This window comes from Mustela nivalis, assembly GCF_964662115.1.
Source record: "Mustela nivalis genome assembly, chromosome: 18".
NCBI lineage: Eukaryota > Metazoa > Chordata > Mammalia > Carnivora > Mustelidae > Mustela > Mustela nivalis.
Genome location: NC_139037.1, coordinates 3,428,804 through 3,445,009, shown reverse-complemented (window position 1 = coordinate 3,445,009; position 16,206 = coordinate 3,428,804). Strand labels below are relative to the sequence as shown.

The 16,206-nt window shown below is 60.3% G+C and overlaps 1 protein-coding gene and 1 long non-coding RNA gene across 7 annotated transcripts in view; both read left to right on the top strand.

Annotated features, from left to right (window-relative positions):
* The window catches only part of GSE1 (Gse1 coiled-coil protein), a 385,871-nt gene that overhangs the window by 117,247 nt on the left and 252,418 nt on the right, over positions 1–16,206 (top strand). The gene's annotated exons all lie outside the window — the stretch shown is intronic.
* On the top strand, positions 5,396–9,470 carry LOC309853266. Its single transcript, XR_014305609.1, has 4 exons — positions 5,396–5,752; positions 5,870–5,926; positions 6,101–8,474; positions 8,976–9,470. It is a non-coding gene; the product is annotated as an uncharacterized lncRNA (long non-coding RNA).

Below are 16,206 nucleotides of genomic sequence, written 5' to 3'. Positions count from 1 at the left end.
CATCGTGCGGGGCCCCTCGAGGGCTCTGCCGGGCGAGGCCTGTTACCTGCGCCGCACATTTGGGAAACCAAGTTTCCGCCAACTCTGGGGTCACCGCTGGTGAGAGACCCCACAGAGACTGGGCCCTGGGTCGGTCAGAGGGGAGAGTTGATTCTTCTTTGACTTTGTCTCCTGCCTCCCAAAATAGCCGTTGCAAGGGAAAACAGACCAGGGCGCCGTGGGTTGTTGCCTCTAAGCATTTGTGGTTCACGGCGGAGACAGAACCTCGGGGAACAGGGGGGGAGAGCCAGCTTCAGGTAGGCCAGCGCGCTGAGGGCCACGGTCTCCAAACCACGAGGCGATTTGGTGCCTCAGACCTCCGAGGGGGGAGACGCGGTCTGAGAGTCCGTGCTCTGTGCCAGACTCAGCATGCCTGGAACCTTCTGAGGGCTGCTGGAGACCAGGGGACCGCGGGGTCGGATCCCCTGTCTGCTTCCACAGCCCTTAGAAGAGGTGGGAGGTCGGAGGCCCCCAAAGACCAGAGCCTCTAAGTTAGATTCTGAGAAGGCTGTCAAGTCGAGCCAGATTCTGGACACTTTAAAATGGTGCGTTTTATGAAATGTAAATTATAATCTCCGCTTAAAGAAAAGAAAAAAGCCTTTGTGGTGAGGGCATGCTTTGGGCCTGGCCTCCACACTTTATGTCTTGATGTCCCACGTCGCTTCGACCTCTCGGGGCTCATGGCTGTCCCTTCCAGTTCTCTCTCCATCGTGATCGTGGTTTTCAGATCAAACACTGGGTCCTGTGATTCAATAAAAGGTATTTTTTTAAAGTTGATTTTTAAAATATGCTCACGTGAAAAATTCGACAGGTGCAGAAAACTATCCGTTGGCTCTCAACACGTTTTCTATGTTTTTCTGGAAGCAGGGCCCTCCTGGCCTCTTTGGGGCCGTGGGAACGTCGCAACTCCTGGGAGGGGCAGGGGAGCCTCCTGGTTAAGGGTGAAGACTCTGGAACCCGTGGCCCAGTCGGAATCCCATCACCCCTCTTCTTGGCTGTGTGACCTCAGGCTCCTCGCTGAGCCTCTCTGGCCTCCCTTTTTCTCATCTGTGAAATGAGAACGAACATTGGTAGGATGAAATGAGTTTAAGGCTGCCAGCGATGCCTGGCACTTCACTTAGGGAGTCCTTGCCCTCCGAGTTTCAGCTCCTGCTGCAGGGCCGGCCACCAGCAAGTGTTTGTGGGGGCCTGCTGTGTGCTGAACTCTTGTGGGGTCTCAATCAGCCTGAGAGCCTGGAAACATCTCTCCAGGTCTCTGCTGCTGGGTGACCTACCACCCCCAACTCCGCTGCGTTTGCTTGCAGACCTACAATCTGGGGGAGGCTTGGCACAGAGGGCGTGTGTCTGGCCACATGGCTCCGTGTCAGCTGGGCGGCCGCAAAAGGGTCACGTCCACACAGGCCACCCCGCAGGGCCGGCCCCGCGATGCGCGTGCACGCACGCACTCACGCACGCTCAGCCCACAGCTGGCAGGTTGGGGCAGCCCGTCAGGGGAGAGCCCAGCCCCTGCTGCATCTCCACGTGGCCTGGGCTCCCAGGAAGCTCGGCCCCGAGCTCAGATGTCCTGAGTCAGAGAGATGGACAGAAGCGGTCATCTGGCCACTTTGGCCACTTCCCCATCAGAGTTGGGGGGGGCGGAAGTGTCACAAAGGCCTCTGTCCCTTCCCAGGTTCAAGGGCAGGAGACAAAACTGAAGGTTCCGGAGTAGCATGGAGGGGTGGGAAATACCATCGTGGCCATTTTAGGAAATATGATCTGTTCTTGCATCATGAAGGCTCCGGGCTGGATGGGTTCCGGTCACCTGGCCCTCGCCACACACCCCATTTTACAGACTGGGAACACAGAAGTCCCCCGAGGAAGGAACTCTCAAGGTCACGGGATTTTCCCTCGCCGCGTATTAGGTCATTGGAAGGACGGCATCTTTCCTGCTTCATTCCACATTCCTGGAGAGGAGGGCTGAGTCGTCTTTACTGGTGGCCCCGACTCTGCCCCCCCAAATGTCTGGCACAGGTTCTGGCCACGCCTGAATCCCGCTGACTCCCCACCTCCCCCCCAGGTCATGTCCCAGAAGACCACTCAGTGCCCCATACTGCATACCATAAGTGCCTAATAAATGCTTGACAAATGCTAGAGAGCTCCGGGCCTGCCAGGCCAGGGATGTAGGACAGCAGACACCCCCTCCTCTCTCAAACCAAGCCCCCAGGGAGCAGAGGTCCCGGAGGTGCTGGCCTGGCTGGGGTCCTGCACCCCAGGAGGGACGGGAGGCCTGGAGGGCTGGGCTGGCTTCCTCTTCCCCCTCTGGGGGTGTCTCCGAGGCTGTAGGAGGCTGCAGGAAGAACCCGCGGAGCCAGATAAAGGCCCAGCGGGGGCCCTTTCCCAACAAAGGAAGCCAGTGGAGGCCTTTTCTCTCCCGCCTAAACTCTCCAAACGCCTTTCAGGCTCCCCAGCAGACTGGCGGGCTATTCAGAGGCGAGGTGGGGGGAGGTGACTACAGCACAAATGGCGTGGGAGGCGCCTCTGCCTTTCTCCAGCAACCCAGAGGCAGATCCATTTATTTTAAAAGAAAACAAACAAAAAACCCCATGATCTCGAATATTCTTTTCAGTGTGCAGGCTCCTTTCTGGGTCCTGCAGGATGAGCACCAGGGAGGGAATTGGAGGGAGAAGGTGGGCCTCTGTGCCCCCCCCACTACCCCCTCAGGCCTGTCTCCCCTCCTCCGAGTCCCTGCCCGCCTCTCCTGTGAGCGCCTCTCCTGTGATTTACGAGGCCTGCCACTGGCCGTGCAGCGGCTGTTCTTTCCCGGGCCAGTCTCCTGCCTTGATTGGATGCACAGGGACCGAGGCGACTGCCCAGAGCAGCTGGCCCCTGTCTGCCCGCAGCCTTGCAGCTTCGGCCCCTGTCTGCCCGCAGCCTTGCAGGAGAAGCTGGATCTGCAGGAGGTCACGGAAGGCCTCTAGGATTGGAACCCTCCACGGGGCCTGCATTCAGTGGTGGGCTAAGGGAGGGTCTTGGCCCCGACCCCTCTTGGGGCCAAAGGCTGGGGAGGGAGGGACCTCCGTTTTGCATCTGAACTCTGCCCTCTGCCCCTGCGCCTCCCACAACTCCCGGGCTCCCTGGACAGAGCTGCAGGCCTTGGCACCAGTGCAGCCCTCCATGGAGCCCTCCCAGTCCCAAGGGCAGGAGTCCCCACTCTGACTCCCCAGCAGTCTTCAGCTTTTCTGCGTCTTGCCCTTCCCATCTGTAGAATGGGGGCTAACGCTGCCTGTCTCCCAGCACGCATCCCTGTGTGCGATCAGTCCAGAAAATGCTTGCATATACCATACGGTCCCTGCTCCCTTGGGGGCCCTCTGGGAACAGCAGTAAGTGGGGGAGGGGGCGAGGGTGTGGACCACTTGGAGAGGTAAAGCCTCAGAACAGCCTGGGCTCCTGAGGGTGCTGGTAAATGTGAGCCCCCCCCCCCCCGGCCGAGGGGACACACAGTGGCCTGCAGGACGCCACCCAGTCCGGGCACCCACTGCCTGCCCCCACCCCCCCAGGCCCCAGGCCTCAGACTCTGCTGGGCTGTGGGGCGCCTCCTGGCAGGGCTGAAGCCAGCTCAGTAACGAGCCCCCAGGGCGCTGCAGGGCGCCTGGGAGAGGGCAGGAGAAGGTTCGCTGGTGCCAAGGCTCATTAAGCTCTGCCGCTCAAATGGGGATTAGGCGGGAGCCAGCCGGCCGAGTCCTTGGGTTTGGTTATTAAAGGCTCCGTGCAAGGTAAACACGAGGCGCTTCCTTTCAAAGCCACACCTGCTAATTAGAGGGCAGAGAACTCATTAAAACTGTAACTCCGGGGACTGCCTGGGAAGGAGGGCTGGAGGGGCGGGGGCAGAGAGTCCCTCCCTGGTGCAGCCCGCAGAACCCCCCCCCCGCCCCACCCCCACTTGGTGGGCAGGGCCAGGCTCTAGAGGCAGGTGCAAAAGACTCCTTTCCCCTTGGAGCCTGGCTTGCTTCCTGGTTGTTGCCTTGGTGGGCTCCTGGGGTCCATGAGTTCTTCTGCAACAGGGGGTGGCGGGAAATGACAGGGGCAGAGCCGCAGTTATGAAAGCGTGGTCCCCGAGGTGTCCTTGTTCTAACCCACAGAACCTGGGCATCTGTGACCTCAATGCTGCAGGTGTAACTCTGTTAAGGAGGGGGAGACGGAGAGGATCCTGGACCGTCCACGTGGGACCCGTGTCATCCCAGGGTCCTTATGACGGGGAGGCGGAGAAATTGCCTCAGGTTACCTAGTGTTAGGTAACTAGATGCCTAGTGTCACCATTAGGACAGGGGCTAACAAAGGGCTTGGGCGCAGGTCGAGGGTGGGGCATGAGCCTTAGACTCCAGAGAAAGGAGGAAGAAACTTCTGGAGCCTCTGGAAGGAACCGGCCCTGTGCCTGAGTCCGTGAGATCTGCGCCGGGCTTCAGCCCTCCTGACTGGGGGGGAGTGAACTGTGCTGTTTGAAGGCACAAACTGTGTTTTGTAATATGAAAAATATTTCATAATTTAAAATGTTTTCAGTAACATCAACCTCGTCCCAAATTCTGCACCCTCTTTCTGGCCTCTCCCGTAGATCTTTGGCTAATGCCAGTGGCCACGGCGGAGGGGCATGGTGGGGGGTGTCTGTGGCCAGACCTTCCTTGGGTTCGGACCAGGCCATCGGGAGGTCCGAGGGGTTGCTTGGTGCAGGGAGACCTTGTCTCCCTGATCCAGGCACACTGTTAAGGCCTGGCTGGGGCAGGAATCAATCCAACCAACCAGACTAAGAACCCGAGAGACCGTCAGACTCCGCTGTGTGACCTTGGGCAAGACACCTAACCTTTCTGAGCTCAAGCTTCTGTGGAGAACGGGAAAGTGCTTCTGATCTTGCGGCGAGATTCAGGCTGTAGAGCCCATACGGGGCCCGGTGCGGGAAGAGTGGCCATCAGGCCTCCTCCTCGGGGGGCCGCCTGAGACATTTAATGAGCCTGGGTGCCAGGCCCTGGGACCTCCGGATGAAAGGGTTGTGGACACCTGAGTCCCCTTTCTTGGAATTCTGTGCCTGCTGGGCGCTTCCTGCTTTGTCGTGGAGTAGCTGGGCGTAGTAGGTCCCTCAGGCTGCCTCTGGGCCGGGCTCTGGCACCAATGGCCCCGAGGCAGTGTCGGGTGCAGGGTGGGGTCCCGGGTTGCGGGCCAGACTCTCAGTCGCAGGAGGCTCTGGGCAGGGACCCAGCCGCACTCATGCCTCGAGGTGGGAAGGAGTGGTGCTGCCCAGCGCCGTCTTCCAGGGGCTGCCCCTGGGTCACCCCCCCACCCCCGTCTCTCACTTCCCCAGCCAGGTGCACGCTCCCCCCCCACCCCCACTTCCAGCTGGGCTGTATGGAGAGCCTCCTCCGTCTGCTCTGTACTTCTTCAGTCCAGCACCCCTGCCAAATGAGGACCCCAGTGACCCCACTTTCCAGATGGGGCAGCAGCCCCCAGAGGTAAAGTGACTTCCTTGAGGTCCCGCCGTGGGATTCAGCGCCGGCTCTGCTGGGTTCGAAAGCTGGAAGTCTGGGTGAATAGGATGAAACCTCCTTTCCTGTTTGTACCTGCCCTCTGCTGCCCTCTCCTCTCTCCCCTGCCCTCCCCTTCTCTGCCCTCTCCTCCCCTGCCCTCCGGACCTCTGCTTCTCCAAACCAGCCACAAGGAGACCGGAGCTTTGGTGTGTCCTGACTTGGTAAGCGCAGTCCTCAGCAGGGAGGGGAGGGAGCGTTTGTTCCCACACTGTGTATTTAGTTGTTTTCCTTACACGGAAACCCCTGACCCTGCTTCCTCCCGCCTGTGCCTCTCTCAGAAACTCTCTCCTCTTCGAGAGGCCATTCCGTGACTGCTAGTCACCGAGGATCCAGAGGCAAGTCCCCGTGCTGGGGCTCCCCATCTAGGCCCTTTGCAGGCTGGTCTCAGGCCTGTCAGCCTGGGGTAGGCCTCTGAGTCCCCCAGAGAGCCCGCTAAAGTTCAGGCTCTGACACAGGGCCTGGCGACCTGGGAGTCTGCATTTCTAGCTCCCTGTCGTCTCTCCCTGCAGGAGGTTTCGGCCGGCTCCTTGGCTATATTTGCTCCCAGAGGCGACTGGCCGCCTCTGGTGGCTGCTTGGGACCATGACAGCTCGTGACCAATGCCTGGTGTGTGTCCTCCCCACCCCCATTACGTCCCAGCCGCCTTGGGCGCTTCTGTGAGTCCCCGAACCCATCAGTTCCTGCTAGAGAAGCGGAACCAGAGGGAGAGAGCTGTGACGATGCACTGCCAGGGGCTGGCTAGTGATGGCGGGGCCGGCCGGGCGAGTCCAGCACCCACGGGCCCCCCGGCCAGACCTCTCGGCACAGGCTGGAGCCCCCGTGCACAGGTGGGACTGCTCCTTCTCCGGGGAAGCCTCAGCTCTGCTCTCCGGGCCTCCGGCTGAATGAGCCAGTGCTGCGGAGAAAATCTAGAAGCCATCTCCTTGCTGGAAGTCACCTGCTGACACGTGCACGCCGTCCGTGCAGGACGCTGTGCCCGCGGCACCGATCCCGTGTGGGTCACGGGACATAAAACCCGCTCCCGGGCTGGTGGGCTAGAGGGAGTGCAGGCATTCAGAGAGCCGTGGGCTTCTGGGTGCCCAGGGAGGGTCTCCTCTCCCCTGCGAGCCACACCTCCAGCTGCCCTCTGCATCCCTGTTCCGGGCTGTCCCGCGGGTGGGTACCACGTCCCTCGAGGGCAGGGGGGCCTTAGGCTTCTCCCCACTGCACCCTTACCTGCTCCCACCTCTCCCTTCCTCTCCTCTTGTCCCGTTTCTCAGCCTAGACACTGCGGGCATCTGGGGTCAGATCATTCTTGGGAGGGGCGTCATCTGGGCTTGTCAGGACACCGAGCACCGTGCCAGGCCCTACCGTCTTGATGCCAGGTGCACTCCCAGAGTGACAACCGAAACGTCACGGGACATGGCTGGGGGCTGTCCCCCCTGGGACCCCCCTGCCGCGGCCTGCGCCCATCCACACGATGGGGCTCTCCTTGGGGTTCAGCACTGTCCTCTGTCCTCCAGGCTCGTCCGTGGGGACAGGGCCTTGGTGGGCGGAGGGGCTGCGGAGGGGTGGCTGGTGGGACCCCACATGGCCCATGGCCCAGCTGAAGGGCCCGTTCTGCCTTCATCCTGTCGCCGTCCTCCCAGGCCTGGGCTGGCGGCTCGGTGCCTGATCTCACCTGGCATCCCGACCAGAGGGTGAGGTTTGAGGCTCAGGGGTGGTAGGACCCCTTCCTGGAGCCCCCTACCCTCCCCTGAGCCCAGCCAGTCCCCCAGCACTGTCCAGACACAGGGTGTGGGGGAGCCTCCCTGAGCTGGCCCGGTGCTGGCCTGCTGGCCCAGACCGCCATGGCCACAGGCCCACCAGGAAGCTGGGCAGGAGGAGGGCAGGGCCCAGAGGCAGAGGGTCTATGGTCTTAGTGCTGTTTCCAGGGAGGCAAGCAGGCAAGTTCAATCCGCTTCTTAATCAATGAGGCCTTTGATCTGGCAAAATGAGTAATCAGCAAGGACCCAGCGCTCTGGCACTTTGGCAGGCTCCCAGCTGGGCTGAGCACATGCCCACCCGGGGCCTCTGAGCTTCGGGAGGTGCAGGCCGGGCTGGGCCCCCCAGGTTACCAAAGAGACTGGGCTGCCTGTCTCTCGGGGTATGGGTGGCGTCGCCAGGGACAGGGAGCTATATGCCCCAGCGTTCGTGTCTGGCTCCTGTCCCCCAACCCAGGGCTGCAGAGCCCCAGGGACTGCCTTCCCCCTGAGCCTCAGCTTTCTGTCCTGTAAAGTGGGGCTGTGAGCCCTTCGCTCTGGGGACCAGCCTGAGATGCCAGCGTGACAAGAACAGAGCAGCAAGGACACCCGGTCCCCGCGGGTGCTCTGACTCCTTCAGGCCGTCCAGCAGTGCCTCCACAGGTCCATAGTGTGGCTCTGTGGCCATAGGATAAGGCCTCCGTGTGTGCATGCGCGTTCGCCAGCCAGAAACTGGACTCTCTCCCTGAAGCCCCTGCTGCGGTCCCCACCCCGAGACCGCCTGCAGGCCTCCTCCTGGGGGCCGTGCCTTATTTCTGTGCACGGTCCCATCCTCAGGGCCACCCCCTCTTGGTGAACCTCCGTGCCCAGGGAAGGCTCTGGGGGCTTCAGTTCCCCTTCATCTCAGCCAGCCCCACCAGGTGTCGTGAATAATCCACGTGGGAATTTAAAACACGTGCGCCTCGGGCGCGTCTCTCTGATGCCCAGGCTCCCCCACTCAGGCGTGGAGCCCACGGCCATCCCGTGCTCTGCTCCGGCAACGGTGCCAGTCATCATAACGCCTGCTCCGGAAAGCCAGGAGAGGCCCAGGAGGAGGCACCATGCTTGCTTCAGAGCTGGAGATCCTGAGGCCCAAAGCAAGGAAGCCACGGCCCAGGAACAGGTTAGCTTTCTGCTCGCCTGCAGCCTCACAAAAACCCCTAGCATACTCTGGGCTGGGCTGGGGGGATTCTGGCAGTGGGGGGCCAGGGGCAGGAATCCCTACTTCCCGGGGCTATGAGAGAACAGCCAGGCAGTGCTCGGGGCACTGGATGAGGGGGACCCAGCATTCTGGGACCCCAGCATCTCAGAGCTGGGACAGAACAGGGCAGGGGGCCTAGCTGTGGTGTTGGTACCAGCCGGGGTCCTTCTGGAAGTCTCTGGGCTGCGCCTTGGGCTTTGGTGGTCGCCAGGGGCTCTTTGGCTACAACCACTAACCCTTCTTGTTGGACTCCATGGTTCTGGGGGCTCATCTACTGGGTTTGGAGCTTTTTTCCCTTCCCCCCGTTATTCACTCAACAAACATTTATGAAGCCTGGCTCTGAGCCAGTGGGTTAGCAAGGATTTGTTCTGAGCATCAGACTTTTTTTTTTTTTAAGATTTTATTCATTTATTTGACAGACAGAAATCACAAGTAGGCGGAGAGGCAGGCAGAGAGAGAGGAGGAAGCAGGCTCCCCGCTGAGCAGAGAGCCGGACACGGGGCTTGATCCCAGAACCCTGGGATCATGACCTGAGCCAAAGGCAGAGGCTTTAACCCCACTGAGCCACCCAGGCGCCCCTGAGCATCAGACTTTGAAGAGTTTCTCAGATGCTAACACTAAGGGGTGATCCTTGGGCGAGGGGCAGAGCCGCCACAGGAGCTCCAGCCACCCACCCTGGTGAATGAGTCGGACAGGACGACCCTCCCTAACCCTCTAGACCGAGCTACTGGACAGGACCGAGCACCGCAGCCCAGTACGCACGAAGTGTGTGCGTGCTTGTTTGTACCCGCACACACAACTCCCGCGGAGGGCCAGCCGGCTCCATCCGTGGGGTGAGTGACTCTGGGTCTCGGGGTTGTAGATTTGGGCCCATGTTTGGTGCAGGGATTACTTAAAAATAAAATCTTTAAAAGAAAACAGTACCACGTGTGCGCATCTACGTGTGCTCCCAGGGTGCACACACACATGTCCAAACACATGTGCACACCCACAGACATGCACACTCACACAGACACTCATGTGGGCACACTCACAGACACACGTGTGTGCGCACCCACAGACATGCATGCGTGTGCACACTGACACAGACACGTGCGTGCACAGCCACAGACACACACAGCCCAGGGCTGCCCTAGCATCTGAGGGGCAGGGGACAGGACAGAGACTTGGGCCTGCTGCCTTCTCTTCTTGTCTGGCCACTGTAGGGTCCCAGGGGCCCTGGCTCATGTGAACACCCAGGCTGCTTCACCCAGCCTGCCCTTTGCCCGCCACCCCCTGACCCCAGGACGGACGGGCTCTCGGGCACGACAGACCCCTCGGAGGACGGACAGGAGGGACACCTGCCCAGCTCTGGACGTGGAGTTGGGTGTACATGCAGAGAGACCTGGGGTCCTGGTGCTGGGGGCATGGCCATGGGGTGTGGCCTCCAGGCCCACAGGCTCCCCATCCTTGTCCTTGGGGACACGTGGGGAGGGGTGGAGCTGGGAGGGGGGCGACGCTTATCCAGGGCCCAGGCTGGGAGTCTGGGAGCCCCGAACTCATGCTGTGCATCAGTACTTGAAACGGTTTCAAGAGCTTTCCTCCCTGCTGTGCACGCCAGTGCTTTGATCCCGTGCTGATTCCTTTTTAAAAATCGTTCTCATGTGGGACGCATCCCAGAGTTTGAGAAGCATGGGACAGACCACCGTTCAGGTTCTTCCCACCGCGGAGCTCTGGGGGCGCCGGAAGCGTCTGCGCTCTCGCTGCTCTCTGCCAGGAGACAGAGAATGCGCAAAGCCCGCTCCTGGCCCCTGCCCGGCCACTGGCGCTGTCCCGGGTCACTCGGCCCTCCGGTCACTCGGCCCTCCGCCTGCACCTCTCCAGTGTTCCGTGGTGGGTTTTCCTTTTTCCACGTGGTCTAAAGAAACATATCAGAATAGAGATCTGGAAAATGGACGCAGGACCGAGGGCTCCTTCCTGCTCCTGAAGCCTCCTGCTTCCAGGCTCACGCCTCGTGCACCAGCCCCGGTCACTGGTCCCTGGGCCCTGGGACAGCACCCACCTGCCTTATCGCCCCTCCCGCTGGATTCTCACCCACCCTCCTTCCCAGGGACTGAAACATCAGGGCTTTACCTGTCCAAGGCTCCAGACTCCCCTCCTTCTGCGTCTCTGTTTGCTTCAACAGCAAACAGAGTGGGGTGGGGGCTGCCCAAGGCCCCTCTGGACTTTCAGGCTGTTCTGGGGGACAGTTTCGTGTGAAGGTCAGACAGACCAAGGATGACAGCATGACAACATCTGGGGGCAGAGCGTGCTGTGTGATCTGGGGTGGCTGACTCACCCCCCTCTGGGCCTCAGTCCCCTCATCCACAAAATAGGTGTGTAATGGCGGAAGCTACCCAGTGGGCGTGTGACGATCAAGCAAGTTAAGATGCATAAAGCGTTTGAACTGTGCTTGGCTTGTTTGTCAGATGATGCTGGATGCTTGTCTTAGGGGTTGCTGTAAGGAGATGTAACATCATCTCGACTTTAGTATTTTTTTTTTATTTAAGATTTTATTATTTATTTGGCAGAGAGAGACACGGTAAGAGAGGAAACACAAGCAGTGGGGGTGTGGAAAAGGGAGAAGCAGGCTTCCCCTCGAGCAGGGAACCCAACGCAAGGCTCCATCCCAGGACCCTGGGATCATGACCCAAGCCGAAGGCAGACGGCTAAATTGAGCCCCCCAGGCGCCCCTCATCAGGGCTTCATTGCTCAGGTCCTGAGGACCAGCCTGTGTGTCTGAGGCCGTTTGTTTTTTCCCCGTGATGTGGCTACTGTCAGGACCATTTTACAAGGCAGGATGCAGGCACCCAGAGAGGCTTAGGACCTTCCCCAGGGCCACACAGCCCACGGTGAAGGAGTCCGTGGCTGAAGCCAGGTGAGCCTGAACAGAGAGCGATGCCATTGCTGGAGAACCGGATGGGGTCGTGCCGAGCGCAGCCTGGCCCCCAGCGGCCTGAGCCAACCAGCTCATCTCGGGAGCCCGCTGGTTTGGGCAGTCGGGCAGGTGTTCGCACGGGTCGCAGCTGTGCACCTGGGTCCCGAGGTGTCCCCGGGGCCGTCATGAGCAGGACCAGCCCCTTGTGAGACCACGAGGCCCCCTCGGGCGCGCTCGCTCTCCTGGAGTCCCTCCTGTGCCCTCCCGCCTCAGGCAGGACACCTAGGGCCACCTGCGTCCCTCGGGTCTTTTCAGGGGGGACAGTGGTGAAATCATCCAGTATCGCTGGCTTCTCAGTGCCCCTTCCCGCCTCCTCCCCCGGACCTGGGTGTGTGCACCTGCCTGTGGAGAGAAAGCGACAGAATGGGAGCTTCCTCTAATCTTTCCCTTTATTCTTCCTTTTGAAGGAATAAACTTAAAAGTCCTTTGCCGGTCGGAGTCTTAGAGTCCCAGATGGTGTCTTTACACCACGAGACTGTGTGTTCAGATTCATTTGTGAGGCCTGGCTTTCTTGTTTGCCTGTGGACCCCGAGCGAGCGGCTGTGCTACTGTCTGTCTTTCCGGAACCTTCCGTCTGGCTCGCCGCCCACCCCCCAGCGCCTGGAGCCATGCCTGGCACAGAGCCGGGGCTGAGAAAGAGTCTACCGTGAGTGACCGGGTCCGTCCTATTCTTCGCCCCCTCCCCCGGCCGCGTGCATACTGGGCACGACTCAGGGCGCAGACTAGGAGCTCAGACGAACTTTCCAGTCCCGACAGGTGAGGGCGAAGCCAAAATGGAAATAAATGGTGCGAGTCCGTGTAAGCGTGTGGGCCCAGCTCTGGGCGCCGCCGTCCACACCGCCACCCGTGTTCGGACTCAGCCTCGAGCAGGGCGGGCCGTGTGGCTGCTGGCGGGTGATGGGCCTCACCCCGTGTGGGGTGCAGGGGCAGGTGGGGCAGCTCTGGAGGCCCCTGAGCCCCGTTATCCCTCCAGGCTGGCTCCCCAGCCCCTCCGGGCGTCCTGACTCGTCTCCTCGTCTGGAAAACGATTGTGATAATGACAATGTCTACCTCACGGGTTGTTGCAAGGATTAAGTGAATTAAAATACGTGGAAAGTACTTAAAAACAGTGCAGAGCCCCAAGCAGATGCTCCCCGTGTTTATTATTACTTTATTGCCGTTGCCTTTACAATTCGCTCGGTCGCTTCATTCAAACCTTTCTGGCCACGGAGAGGCCGGCGGCTGCCCGGTCCCGGGACCTGCAGCAGCTCCCACGTTTCCCGGGACCTGTCGGGATCGCGCGGGAACTGGGTTGGCCTCTGGCTTTAGCGTGCAGGGCCCCCTCTTGGAGGCCAGGCCTCTGGGTCTGCCGGCCTGTCCCAGGGCCTGCGGGGTGTCCCCTGGCTGCCGCTGTGCCTCGATGCGGGGACCAGGGCGGGGGGCAGGCGCCGTGGCATCCACAGGCCGGCGGGCACCAGCCTCCTGCCCTTTCTGCCCCCTCCCGGGCACCGTGGGCGGGACCCGGCTGAGCTGCCGCCAAGCGGATGCGGTGTCCCGCGAGGCTGTTTGCGGCGGCTGTCACCGTGTTTCCACGATCCTGTGACAGAAACCCTGCCCCGGCGTTCATTTACATTGTAGCCGGTGCACCCCGACGTGTGTTTTTAAAGGGTATAATTTCTATCAACTTCAATTAGAGCTATTTTTATTTTTGTCACCCTGAAGAATTTCCCTGCGGTTAAGCTGCCATTTTTCACTGTAATACCCCTGGCAAGGGCCGGGGAAAAAATTAATAGTCCGGTGATCACTTAGCTAATGCACTGTCAGCACTTGATAAACCGACTGCCCGGGGTGAGACGGCCCGGCTCCCTCCACGGTAATTATGCCCTGTTCACCTGCTGCGGGCAGGGCGCTCGTGGGGGTGGCACGGGGTGGAGATGAGCCCCCCCAGAGCCCAGGGCACACACACACCCCCCACCTCACTCTCTCCTCCACACCTGTCTTCGTGGTCATTTAGATGCCCCAGGGTGGGCGTCTGCCCGTCTTCTGGCTGTGTGGCGTTGGCCAGGTTGCTCACCATCTCTGATCCACATTGGAACAGGGAGCACAGCGTGGCTGATGAACCCACAGAGCGCCCTGGCTCAGGGCAAGAAAGGAGGGGGCGCCGGGGGGCATGCATGAGAGCATCGCCGGGCTGGTAGATGGGGGCATGGCGGCCTTGTTCACGGATGGGGGGTGTTTGGGAACCTGAAGGGAGTAGCAGTGAGGGCAGGCACACACGCTGAACACAGCAGGTGGGGGCCCAGGATAGGGCCGTGCTGGGCTGCGAGCCTGGTGTGGGACCACAGGGAGCGGCTGGACCTTCGGGGATTGGCCTCTTGCCTCCTGAGTCCGGCACCGTGAGAGGGAAGGACCTTGGACTCTCTAAAATGTGCCCCCACTGCTTCCCTTGATCCTCTCTGGCCACACAGGGCCCCTTGCTGTTTGGTCCTCAGACACACTAGGCACACCTGCCTCAGGGCCTTTGCATCCCTCCCTCAGGGGTGTTCCGTGTGCCTGGAACCCTGGCCTTAGTCTCCCGCACGGCTCCTTCCATAACTCGGATGTCTCCTCCAGCTGCTGGGATGGGGACCTCGTGCCAGGACCTGGGGTGACCGAGTGCTGTCTGCAGAGAGGGCGACAGTCTGGGGCGGATGTGTGAGGCCTGTGTCTGGGCAGTAGGATGAGGACACAAATGGATGTGGGCTGTCAGCAGGTCCCGCTCTGCCCTGGGAGGGGAGCTGGGGGGCAGAGACCGCCGAAGGGGGCACTCCCTTGGCCAAGGAGGAGGCAGAGGATCTGGGGGGGGGGTGGCCTTTCAAGCCAGAGAGAGGCACAGAGCATCATAGGGTTGGAGGGGGCCTTGGGGACACCAACAGGGGCTCTTAAGCCGACCCCTATATTGCTTCCTCCTAGAACCTTGAACTGAGGGTTCTGCCCTGGGGAACCTTCACCATTTACAGATGGGGAAACCAAGGCTCAAAAAAGTAGAGTCACTTGCTTGAGGACTCATGGCTCTTAGGCAGTGAGCTGGGATGTGAAGCGGATGAGATGGTTTCTGCAGCTGCACGGAGCCCCTGTGGGCTGCCTGGAGGAGAGAACGGGAGGGGGTGCGGGGGGAGGGGGCTCCGTGGTGCAGGTGCACCTGGTCCGCGATGTGTGCTGAGGACGTGTTGAGTGAGAGAGCCAGCGTGTGCGCCCCGCAGCCCCACCGTCCCCGACTCCTCTCTCCTCACCCCGCCTCTGCTCTGAGTCGGGGCTCAGCTCTCCTCTTCCTACAGACCCTTCTCCTCCTCCTTTTAGAAGGAGCAGCAAATGGTACACCCCCTTCCCCACCGATTCCAGCCCGCAGGCCTCCTTACTGCTCCTAGAACGGAGGTCAGCACACGGGCCGTATCCATCAGGCAGCCTGTTGGTTTAGGTGTAACTCGTGAAACAGAAATGCATTTTACATTCTTTAAACTGCAAAAAACAAAAACAAAGGAAGAAAAATAGTTCATGATGGGATATGCAATTCAAATTTCAGTGTCCATAAATAGAATTTTAGTGAAACAGCCACACCCTGTTTTCACGTCGTCCAAGGCTGCTTTAGGGCCTCAATGTCAACCTCGAGTAGGTTCAACAGAGACTGTGTGGTCCTTAAAGCTGGAAATAGTCATTATCTGACCTTTTAAGAAGAGGTTTGCATACATGCTCCCTCCTCAGGGCCGTCGTGTTTACTGTTCCCTCTACCTGCAACAGCCTTCCCCCGCATATCTATCTCCATGGCTAGCTCCCTTATTCCTTCAAGACTTTGCATTACTGTCCCCTGCCTGTAGGGCCGGCCTACAGAAAACTCTGTCTCTACTCACCAGCCCTCTTCCTTATTCTCTTCTCCCTTTTGCCTTCCCGGCATCTCCCACCAACTGACATGGGAGTGTGTGTCCCCAACCAGAATGTCCGTCTGCTCCTTAAAGGCAGGAATTGTTTAACTGATCGGTTTGCTGCTGTATCCCAGGCATCATGCAGGAAGCAGGTCCATAATAAATGTTTGTTGGACAGATGGATGGAGGGATGTGTGGGTGACTGATGGATGGATGGACAGATAGACAAGTGATGGAGGCATGGCTTGTTGGGTAGGCAGATGGGGTGGGTGGATAAGAGGTTGGACAGACATGTGAAAAGCTAGGTTGGGCCAAATCACACAGCTCTTGGATGCCTTGTGCCGGGTCAGATCTTCGGTAAAGGGATCATACAAGCGGGATGGGTGTTTTGCAAAGATCACGCAGACCGAGGTGTGGCTGGGAATGGAGCGGACGGGGCTGTGTCCAGTGCCTGGCGGGAGGCTCGCTCCCTGGGAGGTGGGAGGAAATGCGTGAGCACAGTGGGCCTCAGCGAGGCAGGGGTGACCCCCGGAGAGCTGGGGTGTCGGGCCGCAGATGGTCAGAGACAGGTGAGCTCCCCAGGCTGGCCTCTAGGGAGGGGGCCCTCCAGGTTGATACCAAGGACTCAGGGGCCTCCACGTCCCTGAGGGCTCTTGCCTGGGCCTGGGCGGGATTCACCAACAGCTCCCCCTGCTGCCTGCAAGCCGTGGGGAGGGCTCTCGGCCCCTGGAAGCAGTAAACTCTGTGCCACTTTCTGCCCTGTCCCAGGCCATGAGAGGGAGTCACCTGCCTCAGAGGCCTGCCTGAGGGAAGAGCCAGG